Below are 14883 nucleotides of genomic sequence, written 5' to 3'. Positions count from 1 at the left end.
AAAGAGGAGAAGTAACAATCGACACCACAGAAATACAAAAGATTGTTAACAGCTACAATGAAGAACTATATGGCAACAAATTCGACAATCTATGCAAAATGAACAACTTTCTAGAAATGCACATTCTCCCAAAACTGGACCAGAAGAGATAGAAAACTGGAACAGACCAATAATAACTAAGGAAATTGAAGAGGTAATCAAGACTCTCCCAGCAAACAAAAACCCAGGCCCAGATGGCTTCACGGGGGAGTTTTACCGAACATTCAAAAAAGAACTAACACCCATTCTCCTCAAACTATTTCAAAAAATTCAAGAAGAAGGAAGACTTCCAAACTCGTTCTATGAGGCCAGCATAATTCTAATTCCAAAACCAGAAAAAGACACTACAAAGAAAGAAAAGTACAGGCCACTATCCCTGATGAACATAGATGCCAAAATCCTGAAAAAAATACTAGCAAATACATCAAAAAAATTATTCACCATGACCAAGTGGGATTCATCCCAGGGATGCACGGCTAGTACAATATTTGCAAATCAATAAATGTGATACACCACATAAACAAAATGAAGAATAAAAACCACATGATCATATCAATAGATGCCAAAAAAACCTTCGACAAAATCCAGCATCCATTTCTGATAAAAACACTCAGCAATGTGGGAATAGAGGGATCATATCTCGACATAATAAAGGCCATATATGAAAGACCTACAGCCAACATCATACTCAATGGGCAGAAACTAAAAACATTTCCCTTAAGAACAGGAACAAGACAGGGATGTCCACTTTCACCACTCTGATTTAACATAGTACTGGAAGTCTTAGCCACAGCAATCAGACAGGAAGAAAAAATAAAAGGGATCCAAATGGGAAAGGAGGAAGTGAAACTGTCATTATTTGCAGATGACATGATATTATACATAAAAAACCCTAAAGACTCCATCACAAATCTACTAGACTTAATAAATGAATTTGGCAAAGTAACAGGATACAAAATTAACATCAAGAAACCGACGGCATTCTTAGACACCAATGCTGAACTCACAGAAAGAGAAACTGAAAAAACAATCCCATTTACCATTGCAGCAAAAAAAATTAAGATACCTAGTAATAAACTTAACCAAAGGAGTAAAGGACCTATTTGCAGAAAACTACAGGACATTGAAAAAAGAAATAGAGGAAGATATATAAAAGTGGAAGCACATACCTTGTTCATGGATTGGAAGAATTAACATCTTTAAAATGTCCATACTACCCAAAGCAACCTATAGATTCAATGCAATCCCCATCAAAATACCAATGACATATTTCACAGAACTAGAACAAATGCTTCAAAAGTTTATATGGCCCTGGACAGTTTGGCTCAGCGGTTAGAGCGTTGGCCTGCGGTCTGGAGAGACCCGGGTTCGGTTTCCGCTAAGGGCACGTACTTCGGTTGCAGTTTGTCCCCGGCCCTGGTTGGTCCTGCGGGTGGCAGCCACTCGATGTGTCCCTTCACGTCGATGTTTCTCTCTCTCTCTCCCTCCCACTCTATCTGTACAAAAAATGGAAAAGTATCCTCAGGTGAGGATAAAAAATTAAAAAAAAAGTTTATATGGAACCAAAAAAGTCCCTGAATAGCCACAGCAATTTTCAAAAAGAAAGACAAAGTAGGTGGGATCACAATACCAGATATCAGGTTATACTACAAAGCGACTGTAATCAAAACAGCTTGGTACTGGCACAAGAACAGGCATATAGACCAGTGGAACAGAACAGAGAACCCAGAAATAAACCCAAGGCAATTAATATTTGCTCAATTAATATTTGACAACGTTGGCAAGAGCATACAGTGGAGTAAAGACAGCCTCTTTAATAAATGGTGTTGGGAAAATGGGACAACTACATGCAAAAAAAAAAGAAAAAAAGAAACTAGACCATCAACTTACAGCGTACACAAAAATAAATTCAAAATGGATAAAAGACTTAAATTTGACCCGTGAATCCATAAAAATTGTAGAAGAAAATGCAGGCATCAAAATTTCAGACATCATACGCAGCAGAATTTTCAATGATACATCGCCTAAGGCGACAAAAACAAAGGAAAAAATGAACTCGTGGGACTACATCCAACTAAAAAGCTTCTTCACAGCAAAAGAAACAATCATCAAAATGGGAAGGCAACCCACTGTATGGGAGAGCATAATTGCCAATGAGACATCAGATAAGGGGTTAATTTCCAAAATATGTAGAATACTCATACAACTAAACAAAAGGAAGACAAAGAACCCAATTAAAAAATGGGCAGAGGAGCTGAATAGACACCTCTTCAAACAGGACATACAAATGGCCAAGAGACATATGAAGAAATGCTCAACATCACTAATCATCAGAGAGATGCAAATTAAAATGACTATGAGATATCACCTCACATCTGCCAGAATGGCTGCCATCAACACATCCTCAAACAACAAGTGTTGGTGAGGGTGTGGAGAAAAGGGGACTCTAGTACACTGCTGGTGGGAATGCAGACTGGTGCAGCCACTATGGAAAACACTATGGTGTTACCTCAAAAAATTGAAAATTGAACTTCCATTTGACCCAGTGATCCCGCTTCTAGGAATATACCCTAAGAAGCCTGAAACACTAATCAGAAAGAATATATGTACTCCCCTGTTCATAGCAGCACTATTTACAATAGCTAAGATCTGGAAACAGCCCAAGTGTCCATCAGTAGACGAATGGATAAAAAAGCATTGGTACATATACACAATGGAGTACTATGCAGCTGTAAGAAAGAAAGATCTCTTATCCTTTGAGATGACATGGAGGGACCTGGAAAGTATTATCCTAAGTGAAACAAGCCACGCAGAAAAAGACAAATACCACATGATCTCACTTATATATGGAATATAATGAATATAACAGTATGAGGAATAGGGTAGACCCAGAAACATGGAAGTAGAGTATAGACTGACAACCCTCAGAAGAGAGGGTGGTGGGCGTGGGAAGAGATAAACCACAGAACTATATGCATGTATGCATAACCAATGGACATGGACAACAAAGCCGGGGACGGGGTGGGGGGGATGGAGAGGAGGTGGCCAATGGGGTAAAAAAGGAGAAACATCTGTAACAAAAATAAAATAAAATAATAATTAAAAAAAGAAAGCTATGGAAAGATAGAGAACAACATGAGTCATTATTAGTTGGCTTAAGTTTTATGAGACCTCTTGTGGGTCAGAAGGGCTGGAATCACCTGAGGATTCTGCCAATCTTCAGTGGGTGTGGACTTTCTATGTTTTATTTTTGTCACCCCAAATGGGACATAGCCAACTACAGCAATGTCAATTCTGTGGGAGCCTAAAGATTACTATATAGGGATCATTTTCCTCCACGAACCCCCAAACCACCAGCTAGTTAAAGAGGTTTTAAATGCAAGTATACAGCCCTGGCCGGTTTGGCTCAGCGGTTAGAGCGTTGGCCTGTGGTCCCGAGAGACCCGGGTTCGGTTCCCGCTAAGGGCATGTACCTCGGTTGCAGTTTGTCCCCGGCCCTGGTTGGTCGTGCGGGTGGCAGCCACTCGATGTGTCCCTTTCACATCGATGTTTCTCTCTCTCTTCCTCTCTCCCCCTCCCACTCTACCTGAACAAAAAATAAAAAAATGTCCTCAGGTGAGGATAAAAAAAAATAAATGCAAGTATACATAACCAGCCACTATTCAGAACAGGGCCTTCTGAAACATTTGGCCCAAAGAAAGAAACCTGAGCACTTAGATCACAGTTGGCCAGAGTTACTATTGTATTTCACTTGGAAAAACTATAAGAAGGTGATGGTTTAGTAGCAAGGATGGGCGCAGCTTTGGGTTTACCTGACAGGCTGTGTGGTGAAGTGTTAAAGCAGCAGACAGACACCAGATTTCCCATCTGGTCCACTACTCCTGTTTAATAGTTTGGTGACATTGCCTAACCTACCTAGACTCTCTAAGCTGCACTTTCCTCCTGTGTTAAATGGGAATAATGATATTCATCTTAAAATGTTGTTATGATGATTTAATAGCATTTGGCTTCTCAAACTTGAGTCACTCACATATCACTGTATCAGGGTAATTTTGAGGAAAGTTCAGTTAAGATATCTGTTACAAAAGTGTGGACAGGATTCAAGGAAACCAGCTAAGGGATAGTGCAGGATCCAAGGTTAGCATTTGCAGGGAGCTGTTATCAGGCCTGAAAGGGGCAAGAGGACAGAACTGGGGAGCTGTTTAGAGAAGGTGGCAAGACCACAGCCCAGTCAACCTGCAGGACTCTTGCTGGAGAGGAAGCAGGAGACTGAGAAAGTGCCCCAGCCTCACCTTCCTCCCCACCGTCTCCTCCCTCTAAGTATAAGAGTTCAATTATTTATTGTATACACAGTAATGTTTAAAATAATGATGTAGAAGAAGTAATTGTAGTTGCGGATTCTCAATAGTCCATAGTCTACTGAGTCTTTCTTTTACCTCCAGCCCCTTAGTAGTTTCTCGAAGAATATAGAGACTTAAATGGAAAAGATTCTGAATATCAAATCTGAATATTCAGGATAGAATTCCAAACTGAGACAAAGTTGGGCCTTGCAGATCTGCCTACTCTTTGGAAACTAGATCCAGCATCAGACTTTTCTCTTTCATCTTTAGTTTGAGTAGGTAAATTTATCCCAGTTTGAGCAAGGACAACTAATCAAGTAAGTGACAAGCCAAAATATAATTTAAGAAAGCTGTGCATGTGTTGTAAAGTGTACGTGGGATTGGGGTACATGCGCATGCATAAATGAGATACAAGCAAAGCTTGTAATCCGCATAAATTCAGGCCACCCTGTTATCCACCTCAGCTCAGTGCTACATTCAGAAGAAACCACTGCAACAGCCCCAAATAACTGAAAAACTACATTTTTCCTGTAGTATTAAGAAAATGTAAAGCAGCAATTTATAACATAGAACCAAGTTCCTCTTTGTTCATCTTGCTCTCCAAAGCCCCATGTCATCACAACCCAACAGTTGCCCATTCTTTTCACCATCTCTCACTTTCTAGATCCATACTTTTCTCTGCATGTCTCAGTGTAAACCAATCAAGCTATTTCTGGTTCAGTTCCTTAGCCGTTGCTCAGATCTGCACTTTCAGGCTCAAGAAGTATCCTTAGCAAAACCCTTAGCAGGCAAGATTTTTGTTTTGTTCTCCTACAACACATGCAGAAACAAAATTCCCAGGCAATCTTTAGCCTCTGCTTACCCAGGACTTTAATTTTCCTCCTCCAGCAAAAATTTTGCCATATTCTAATTTACAGATTAGAATCCCCTCACCCCACCAACTCAATTATAGAACAATTAATGAACAACAAAGAGGACAAAAGCAAGGAGACGAAAAGAGACCTGTGTAGCTCAGGACCTGAAAAAGAAACTCTGTGAGTAATGGAGTGTTGGGTCTGTTGGCAAAATTATGGTCACTAAAAGTGCCGTCTCTTCTACTTGGCCTGGTTCCCCTGAAGCTGAAGTTTCCCCAAAAGTATTATTAAGGCCTCAAGAATGAGGTACAGGAGGAACAAGGCGGCATTAATCTGTCTTTCTGCTTCTTAAAGCTGGAGAGTTTTTAAGGGCTGAGATGCATCTAGATTCTAGATGGAGGAGGAGGGCCCTGCCTGCCTTGGGCAGTTTCCATCCCAGCCCTTGCCCTCTGCCACCATCCTCTCAGTCTCTGAAGCCCAGACGCCCCCTCCAGCAGAGTGAGGAGCCTATTTTTAAAAGACCAGGCATACTCTGAATGAATAATGACTTCTCTTTTTCTCCACCCGGTGCCAATCAGTGACTCATCAACCATTTTCTAAATGACTATGTTTTCATTCCCCAGTTTCCTTCGTACTGCGATATTAGAGAAGATTAAATGCAGCCCCTAGTTGCCTCCCTCTGCTTTTCTGCCTCTTGTTTTAGAGATGGTAATACCCCAAAATAGAAGCATTTCTTTGAATGCTGATCATTTAGTGACAAGTGAAAACACACACACACACACACACACACACACACACACACACATATGCGCGTGCTTGCCGTGCGCGCGTGCTATGGTGTTAGGAAAAGGTCTGTACAACTTCTCTTGGGTGAAAAGAGAAGTGGAATCTTGGACCATGAAAAATGTGATGTCTCAACTGGACCCCATTCCCTGCCCCCCCACCTCCAATTTCCTGGTTGAGGCCATTTACTAAGGACCCCTGACTACACTTTGTATGCTCACTTTCTACTCTGTGCTATTCTCTGCCAAAGGTTTCTTTTCCTTTATGAGCACTTCACTCTGCCCTACTCTCACCCCTGGCACCTTTTCCTATGCCCTCACTATATCTTTTTCTAGTCCCCTGTGGTCCTGTTATCAGCCACAGGGAAAACTCTATTTCTTGCTAGAGTCTTCTCTTCCTACTCCTATTCCTAGACACAACTGTTTCCAAATGTGGCTGTCTTTCACCCCAAGAGGAAAGAAAGAGTTTGGAATGGTGAAAATAAACCCATCATCATTTTGGGGATAATTATACTTAGCCTATCCTTCTGCTAATGGGCCTATGGTCTTGTTTTCTTGACAAAACCAAAATAAAACAAACAACAAACAAAAATCAAACCACACCAATACCAATCTTTAGATGTCCCTCCCCTACTGTGTCAGGTATATTCTATTTGCCCTTCTCCATGTTTCTCCAGCATGCTGTGTGGCTGGGTTGCTTGATATATGTAGACTATGTCAACAGGGTTCCCTTGTCCACAGGCTTCCAGTTGGGTTCAAACTGTGGAGAATTCTGGAAGTAAATCAGAGTGTAGGAGGACGGTAAGGTTCAGATATTTATTCTGCTTAGTTCCCTGTTTGGACTGACTCTGTCCATGGACCTAAGATCAGTGCTTCTTTCAAGGAAGCCTAAATGCCTCTCTCCTTCTGGTGACTCTCCCCTTCATCCCTTCAGCCCTAGGGGTGGTAACAGCTTTGCTGCTGCTTGCCCTGAGTGCCTGCATTTCCCCACTAGCTGACATTGTGTAATTAGTCCCTTTGTAAAAGAACTCTCTTCAAATCATCCTCATTTGAATGTGCCATCTGTTTCCTGTTGAGACCCTGTCTGGCCCTATCTTCCTTTCTTCTCCACCCCCACCTACCCTTTGGCTCTACTTTGCTCTGATTTTTCTCTAACCTCCGCAGAATCTTTTGGCTTCCTCAGGCCTCTAGCATGATGCATAGTGAACCTTTCAAAACACCTGCTGACCTTTTGGGAAACAGCACCAAAGGGGCCACAGTGAAAGGAATGAGCTTTTCTGGAGCAAGAAGCACAACCCTCAGGAGTCTTCAGACTTATGGTCTAAGTGTGACGATCATGAGCACATATATTCTTGCCGGGAAGAAAGGCTAAGGACTCTCCACATTACAACCTACTTGTTCTAAGCCTGTGGGACTTAATCTGTGAACTATTTTCAGATCATTTGAGGCCACAGGATATCTATAGCGAATGAATCTCAATAATCATAATCGTCATAGTGGCTGCCCAATTACTGAGTGCCAACTCTGAAGCAGGCACTGTCCCTGGTGTTTTGCCTCTGTAAATCAAATGGAAGTTTCCATATTACTCCTGAGGGTTGTTTCCCCATAGTATTTGGGAAAGGTACAGAATTGAATCCCAATCCATTCTCAAGTTGTCCACCTGCATCACTCGGTTTTTCTGAGTCGTGTGTTACTCCTGACTCCACCAGGGGGCGCTACAAACTTCATAGTGGGTGCAGGTCTGGAATGTGGGAGGACCTTATCTTAGGTAAGTTGCTGTTCCCTATGTAAGGATCTGGGAGCTTTAGGGGTAATTGGGAGTAACAACTTTCACTTTCCTCCCTAACACAGCCAGTTCTGTGGATCTGTAAGTTTGTGTTCAAGGTTTGAGGAGCATCAGAAAGGAAGAACCACATGTGAAGGAAAGAATGTGAAACCCTGGGAACCCTCAGGGAGTTTAAGCTTTCACAAGGGGACTCTTAGAGGCACACCTCAGTTCCTATCCTTGCAACCCTGCCCTTATGTCTGCTCCTCTCTGTGGAATCCCCTCCTTCCACCTCTGCCTTTTGCCTTTTGGAAATGTTCATTCACTGGAGCTGCTGTCACCCAGGATACATCCCTTTTCCCCCAGGAGGACCTTTCTTCCAGTGTGTTAGTAAACAAATACCTTCACAGTCTTGCGAGGGGGGTGTGGTATTATATTCACTCTCCCTCATGATCTGCATGCCTAGGTGGGTGTGGATCTCTCTCTCTCTCTCTCTCTCTCTCTCTCTCTCTCTCTCTCTCTCTCACACACACACACTCACTTTCAGAGGTCGCCCAAGGACAACTATGAATTCTCAGAGACAACATAGTCTACTTCCAGAAGGAGGAAGAGAGCTTTTTCCTTGAGTGCTTCAATGGTTTGCACGACCCCCTCTCCCACAGTAGACTTAGTACCTCACATCATGATACAATCACAATAGGTTCTTCTGTTCACTTTTTCCCTTTCAAGTTGTTCAGCTTTGGGCCTATGGGAACAGGCTCTTTAGTGGCCTTTCCTTTAGCTACACAAAGACCCAGCCCAGGTATTGAAATGACGACTTTGAGAGCCATTGCATCTTTTAGCTAACGTCTCTCATCTGTCCTGATCTCTTTCTAGGGTGGGGGTTGCAATTTCATACACCTTAGCTCTAGAACCTCACAGGCCTCTGAGGTGGCTGAGAGTCTTTTCCCACATTATTTGTCCCAGTGAATCACCTATCAAATTTTGGGACCTAGAAATTGGGCTTCTTCCCCTTTTCTCTCTCAGGCATGTACTGCATGTGTCACCAAGTCCCAGGGATGTTGTCTCCTGGACTTTTCCAGGAACTTATCTACTAGAACTGCATCTGACTCCATGTATAGTAGCTGATCCAAATAGGGGGTTATTTTTCTCATAATACAAGAAGTCTGGAAGAGGGGGAGTATTCCAGATCTGGGACAGCACTCTGCTTTCTTGTATTCCAGGAGCTTTATCCGTTTGCATGAGGTTTCTATCTTCAGGTATGTCACAGGCATACAACTTCCCCTTCATCTCAACTTCGAGTCCATTCTCCAGGGCCAAAGAAGGAGAAGGAAGAAACAGGAAGAGACAGCACCTATACTGGGAAAGCAAAAATATTCCTAGAAATCACTAGCAGATATACACATAGACATCTTTATCCAGAACTGTATCATCTGGCCAATCCTGAATGCAAGGGAGTCTAGGAAGGTTAGCAGATTGACTGGCGCCATTGTCACCTGAAACAAAATCGAGATTCTGTTAGAAAACAACGGGTAAGCAAATGACAGTATCTGCTATTGTAGCAAAACTACACAAAATGTACAGGTGGTTCTAAGTGAAGACCCTGTATCCCAAGAGCAAAGAAAGGCAAAATTAAAATAAAATGAAAAATAATTTTAAAAACTCAAATCCCTTTTTTGTTTTTGTTTTTCACTTTCCCCATCCTTTTATTATGACTTTCCTAGTAACCAGGGATGAAGTTCTCCCTAAAGTCAGTAGGAAATACTTGAACATGTTTCTACATGGTCAAAATGAGCCTCTAATGCAGGTCCTTGCTTACCATTTATTTCAATAAAATTCTTGGACAGCTGTTTATTTTCATCTTAGTGTCCTGATATCCCATCTGTACAGTAGTGAGTGTGTAGGATGGTCACTTTTAAAATTATTTTTCTCTTAAGTAGGAAATTCAGACTCCTGCAATGTTTCTGCTAGTGTTACCGTTACTATAGGAGACTCCTAGGTGCTCTCATTCCTCATGGTGAGCCTTGTATTTCTCCATGGAGAAGCTTCCATTATTTCCAGACTCTTATTGAACACATTATGAGGCTACTGAGACAGGATGAGAAATAAAAATGTCTACTTTGTGCACTGGGCTGTTATTCCTGGATCTTTACAATGGAGGTGGAAAAAGAAAATACCCTCAGAAAAATAATTTAAGAGGCATGGCTGGTTGGTTGTCTCATGTTTGATCCCAGGAGCCCTGTACTTCGTATGCAAATATGAAAAGGGCCACATAAGTAAATTTTGGTGACATTTTTTATTTAAAAATCTCCCGCTGACAAAATCACCTTTCCCACTAAGGGTCATCTCAGCACATAATTTAAAGGCTGTCTCATCCAGTAAAGTGCCTTTGTGTCAAGAGTTCTGGATTTTCATTTACGGAGTTCTTTTTTCGAGTGGTCATGCTGGGTTTGAATTAGTGCGTTGACCCTTTTGTGCCTGTGTGTTCCCCATTCATTAAAAAAAATTGGCTGTAGTGTTTGGTGGTATTGACATGGAAGCACTGAGTCAAATATCTTGACCCCAAAATACTTATCTCACACCAGCAACACCATTTTCTGATCAAGAAATAATTTCTGCAAGTAGATTTGTTCGTCAAGTTGATCAGAAGTGGGTAACAGTTCCTTCTAAAGAACCAGACTCTCGCCCATTATTGCTAATTGGCTAGACATTTGTTTTCTTGTTTGTTTATTATATCCCATCTAATGCAATATCATATATTATTATCTCAGTGAGCTTCCCATGAGGATGTTAACTTGTTCTATACCCACATAAAATACATTATTGACTGGTTTCTTATTAGATTTACTAACATGTCATTGTTGTACCATTACCATTTAACAGCCTGGGAAGAAGAAAGAACAAGTTATTATACAACTCTTGGCAAAGCCAACACCAGTGTAGGGAAACCATTAAACTTTAAGAAGCTTTAACTTTCTTGCATTGAATTTCTTATCATTAATACAAAGGTTGTATTCTTCCTGGATCCCCTGATCTTGTAAAGGAAATAGAGGGAGTAAAGGGGAAGGAAGACTAGGAAAAGACACAAATCAGGCTGAGCCATAGCCAATTCCACTGCCTGCATTCACATCAGTGATTAATCAAACTAATGGGGAGTTCTAATTCAGTGCTTTGCTACCCTTAAGCCCTGTAATTGCGGTGTCTCTGAACCCAAAGGAAACACGTTGTGCTCTGCGTGCCCAGACGCATAGCTTTTAAATCTTCATAACTCTGTAATTACTACAGTGCTTTCCTTCAAATCTGGCTCAATTTCACTTCCTTAATGAGCATTACAATCTTGATAAAGTTTGAAGTTTGCTGCCTCTGCTGTTCACAAGGACTCAATCCCAGACTGATAATGTGAGTTGTAGATTTTACTCCCTCAAATTCCTCTCAAAAAGAGCTGATTTATTTCAGGACCACCACAGTCAAAAGCACTTCCTCTGGGTCAAGGCCAGCACCGGTGTTTTCATCACAGAAGGGTGCTTGGAGAGCAAATTCTGAGCAGTTGAAAAAAAAAGGGAGGTTGGTGGAGGGGAGCTTATGAACCCTTGGGGAATGGCAGTTTAGCTTTATTAGCGCCATGTGCTCTAGAGACTGTGGTTCATTTTACCCAACTGAAGACTTTTCTTTATAGTAAATATATTAAAAATCCACTTCCTCTTTATAAACTGAGCCCTGCCAAAGAGTGAAAATTACAAGTCAGTTAAAAAAAAAAAGCAACATAATTTCCACATTCTTTCTTCTACCAACTGGTTTTCAGGATTTTTCAAAGACGTTGGAAATGGCATTTAATGATTCTAGTCAATAGCACATCTTCTCTTGCAGCTGGTTGGGGGGTCTCAGTTTTTGCCAGTCTGTTTTACTTTAACCATGTGGTGACACTTGGTCTCAGCTTTTAGTCTTTCCCATTTCTAGGCTGTAAGAACCAGTACTGCAGCCTGAATTGCTTTCAGAACCCCTGCTCCAGTCTGTACCCCTCACCCCCATTCCAGACAGTGTTAATCATCTTGGGATTCTGAACAGCACTTAATTCTTCTCTATTATTTGTTTACATGTCTATCTCCTCTCCTAGATTTCACCCTTTGAGAGACATGTTTATGTCTTCTTTGCTTATATCCTTGGCAGCTAACAGAGGCCTGAGCACCCAATAAATGTTTGCACTCAGTAAATAAAGCTTCCGGTAAATGTTTGTTTCGGAAGCAAAGGAACGAATAAGTGAATGAAATGCCCTTGTTGTTTGCTATCACCATCTGCTTTAACTCTGTCAGTTATTTTGATGTATTTGCAGTTCTGACTAGATCCAGATTTGGCATGTTTAAAATTATATTCAGTTGTAAAATGTGAGGCTCAGATTTTTGAAGATAAGAAAGAAGTCTAACTTTCTCCCATTGGAAACAATATGAGTAATCAACAGTTCTTTGGAAAGAAGATAAAAAGGCTGGTTGAAACAATCTTTACATTCACAATCTTTGGCATTGTGGGAAATCATTTAATAGCATTATTTTTTTTCTGCCCATTTCCCTGTCAGTAATGTGCAGAAAGAAACCCCTGTCCTTCATACTTGATAGACTAAGTGAGGATTTTTGAGGAAGAAAAACACAAAGGAAAACTTTCAGTAGTGGTATATAGTCTTTTTTCCCTTTAAAACTATACACTTGACAGTTGTCAATATGCATGTGCCTGTACTGACCTGTATTGTGGCTTCATTGTTTGAGATACTAATGAATTTTTCCCCTGATGTTTCCTGGGAATACAGGTACACAAAGCCAAATTTAAGGAGAAATGGGACTTTTGAGTTTCAAAAACTAAGCCGTGCAGGCTTTGGACATAATGTTTTTGCTGTGAATCATAGGTCTGGAAGAATGCATGTTCCCTCCAACAAGATGGTATACAACTATGGGCTACTGACTTCCTCCCAGGACCCAGCAAAGCTAAAGGAGAGGGGGAGCTGGTGAATCTCAGAGGTCAGCAACTAACATCAAATTTAGGAGAACCTCTTGGGGAGGATGAGGTGGTGGTCTCCTGTTGTGGGGAAGAGAGGGGTGAATAACAAGTTCTATAGTCCTTCCATTGGCTGTGCTAAGTCTTCTTCCCATATGTTTCATGGTTCTCTTGTCTTTAGCTTTTATTTTTGCCCTAAAGGTGTTTTCTGTGCTATAACTTTATTCGTGGGTGCAAGTTGAGTATAGGATAACCATGAGCTCCAAAAACTTTTCTGCTTGAATATGAACCATATGACTTCCCAAGTTTCCCAAGAATGGTACCCCCCCTGCCCATCCTGCCATTGCTACCCACTCTCAAATCTGCTGCTCTTCCTTTGGCAAGTATATTGCACCTCCATTAGAAGATATTACATTTTATGGACAAACCATATTCATTTACTTCCAAATTGTTACTTTTTACTTATGTGAACTTGATATATTTTTCTATCTGTGAAATGATTTGAGTAACTTAGGTTGGGATGGAATAGTCATATTTATTTCAATATAATTACTGAAAATATTTTTTTATTTAACAGCTTTTACTTAGTAGCGGGGCTTTTAGGAGTGAATTAAAATGATTAAGTGAGGAATCGGTACAATTGGGTGGAGGGAGACTTCAATCACTATAATTACATGATTATGCTAACAAGCCCATGTATTTCCTGGAATTTCTTAGACAAAACAAATATTTTTAAGTAGAAATAATGATGGTGCAGCATCAATGCTAGGGTATTTGAAACACAATAGACATTTTTGGTGAAGAATCTTTCAGGGATCTCTGCTTTGTTGCTTGTGAGGAAACTTGAATACCATTCTGTGGATGCAGGAGGCTGGCTGGCTGAGGGCAGAAGTGCCTTGTAGTGCTCTCTATGCCAATCTTTTCCTTGAACAAAGACCTTAGTCCTACTGGGCTGAAGCGAGTGCGAGTGTAACTGTGGGGCGTGCTGACATAGACAGGATATTTCATTCATTTTACAATGGCGTAAGGTTTATACTGACTGAACATTAGAGTTTATGGGAAAATTGTGCCGGCCTTTGAGCCGCATGAATGACTGCTGGGGATTAGGCAATAGGGTCATTTTTCAATGCTGCCTTTCCTTTCCATTTTGGCTATAAGTTCAAGGTAATAAATATGTGTGTGCATAGGTGGGGAGGCATATGATCAGGAGAGATCAACACACGTAAGTAGGTATAAAATTCTGGCTTCAGATATCAATTTTGATGTCATCAGGGCTTTCTGTGGGAAAACTCAGACTAAAATGGTACAGTCGGGAATTTGAATAAGAAAGGCACAACTCCTGGATCTGTGGAAAACTCATCAGCAATAAGATTTTGTACACATGAATTATATAATGTTATTAACCAATATTACACCAATAAATTTAATTTAAAAAGAATAATCATCCACCCCATCATGATTACATATGGTTGCTACAATTTGTTGATTTCAGTTCTACAAAGTAGGAACCAAACTAAAATACTTGTGTGGGGGCAGGGATAAGCCACATAGGAGGGGCTTGAAGTGGGAAGGGGTACAGTGAAGCCAGGAGGCTGTCCTGAAGCTGCCCTTGCATAGCTAGTATGCATTTCTTATTAAGATAGTATTGTGGGTGTATAACAATCACATTTTTAAAGGTGCCTTTATTCATACCTTACAGTGAACTGAGAAAACATCAACCAACCATATCAATGTATGTGTTTATTTGTATTAGTTTTATTTTTGATTATTCTGAAGGAAGCTGTCTTTCAAAGTCATCAAAAATTAAAAACAAAACAAAAAGAAACCTAAAGTGACCTTAGGTCACCAGAGACTACCAAAGTTGGGGGCAGGGCAGTGAGAACAAAGGAGATCAAAAACCAAAACCAAACTTTATTTTGAACCAAATGGATTTATTAGCATGTGATTAGGAGTCCATGTTATTACAAAGAGAGTTTTTCTTTATACATAGCTGAACTGTACTTTGAATCATTTTGAAATTTTGACTTGGGCCTGTGCTGACCACTTTGGGTCCTTTTATTGAACTTAATAACCCCCTGGAATCCTCTACCTCCTGGTCCTGGAGGACTCCCCCTCCTCTT

Source organism: Molossus molossus, unplaced genomic scaffold (assembly GCF_014108415.1).
Source record: "Molossus molossus isolate mMolMol1 unplaced genomic scaffold, mMolMol1.p scaffold_m16_p_2, whole genome shotgun sequence".
NCBI classification, from domain to species: Eukaryota; Metazoa; Chordata; class Mammalia; order Chiroptera; family Molossidae; genus Molossus; species Molossus molossus.
This window is presented reverse-complemented; position numbering follows the sequence as displayed.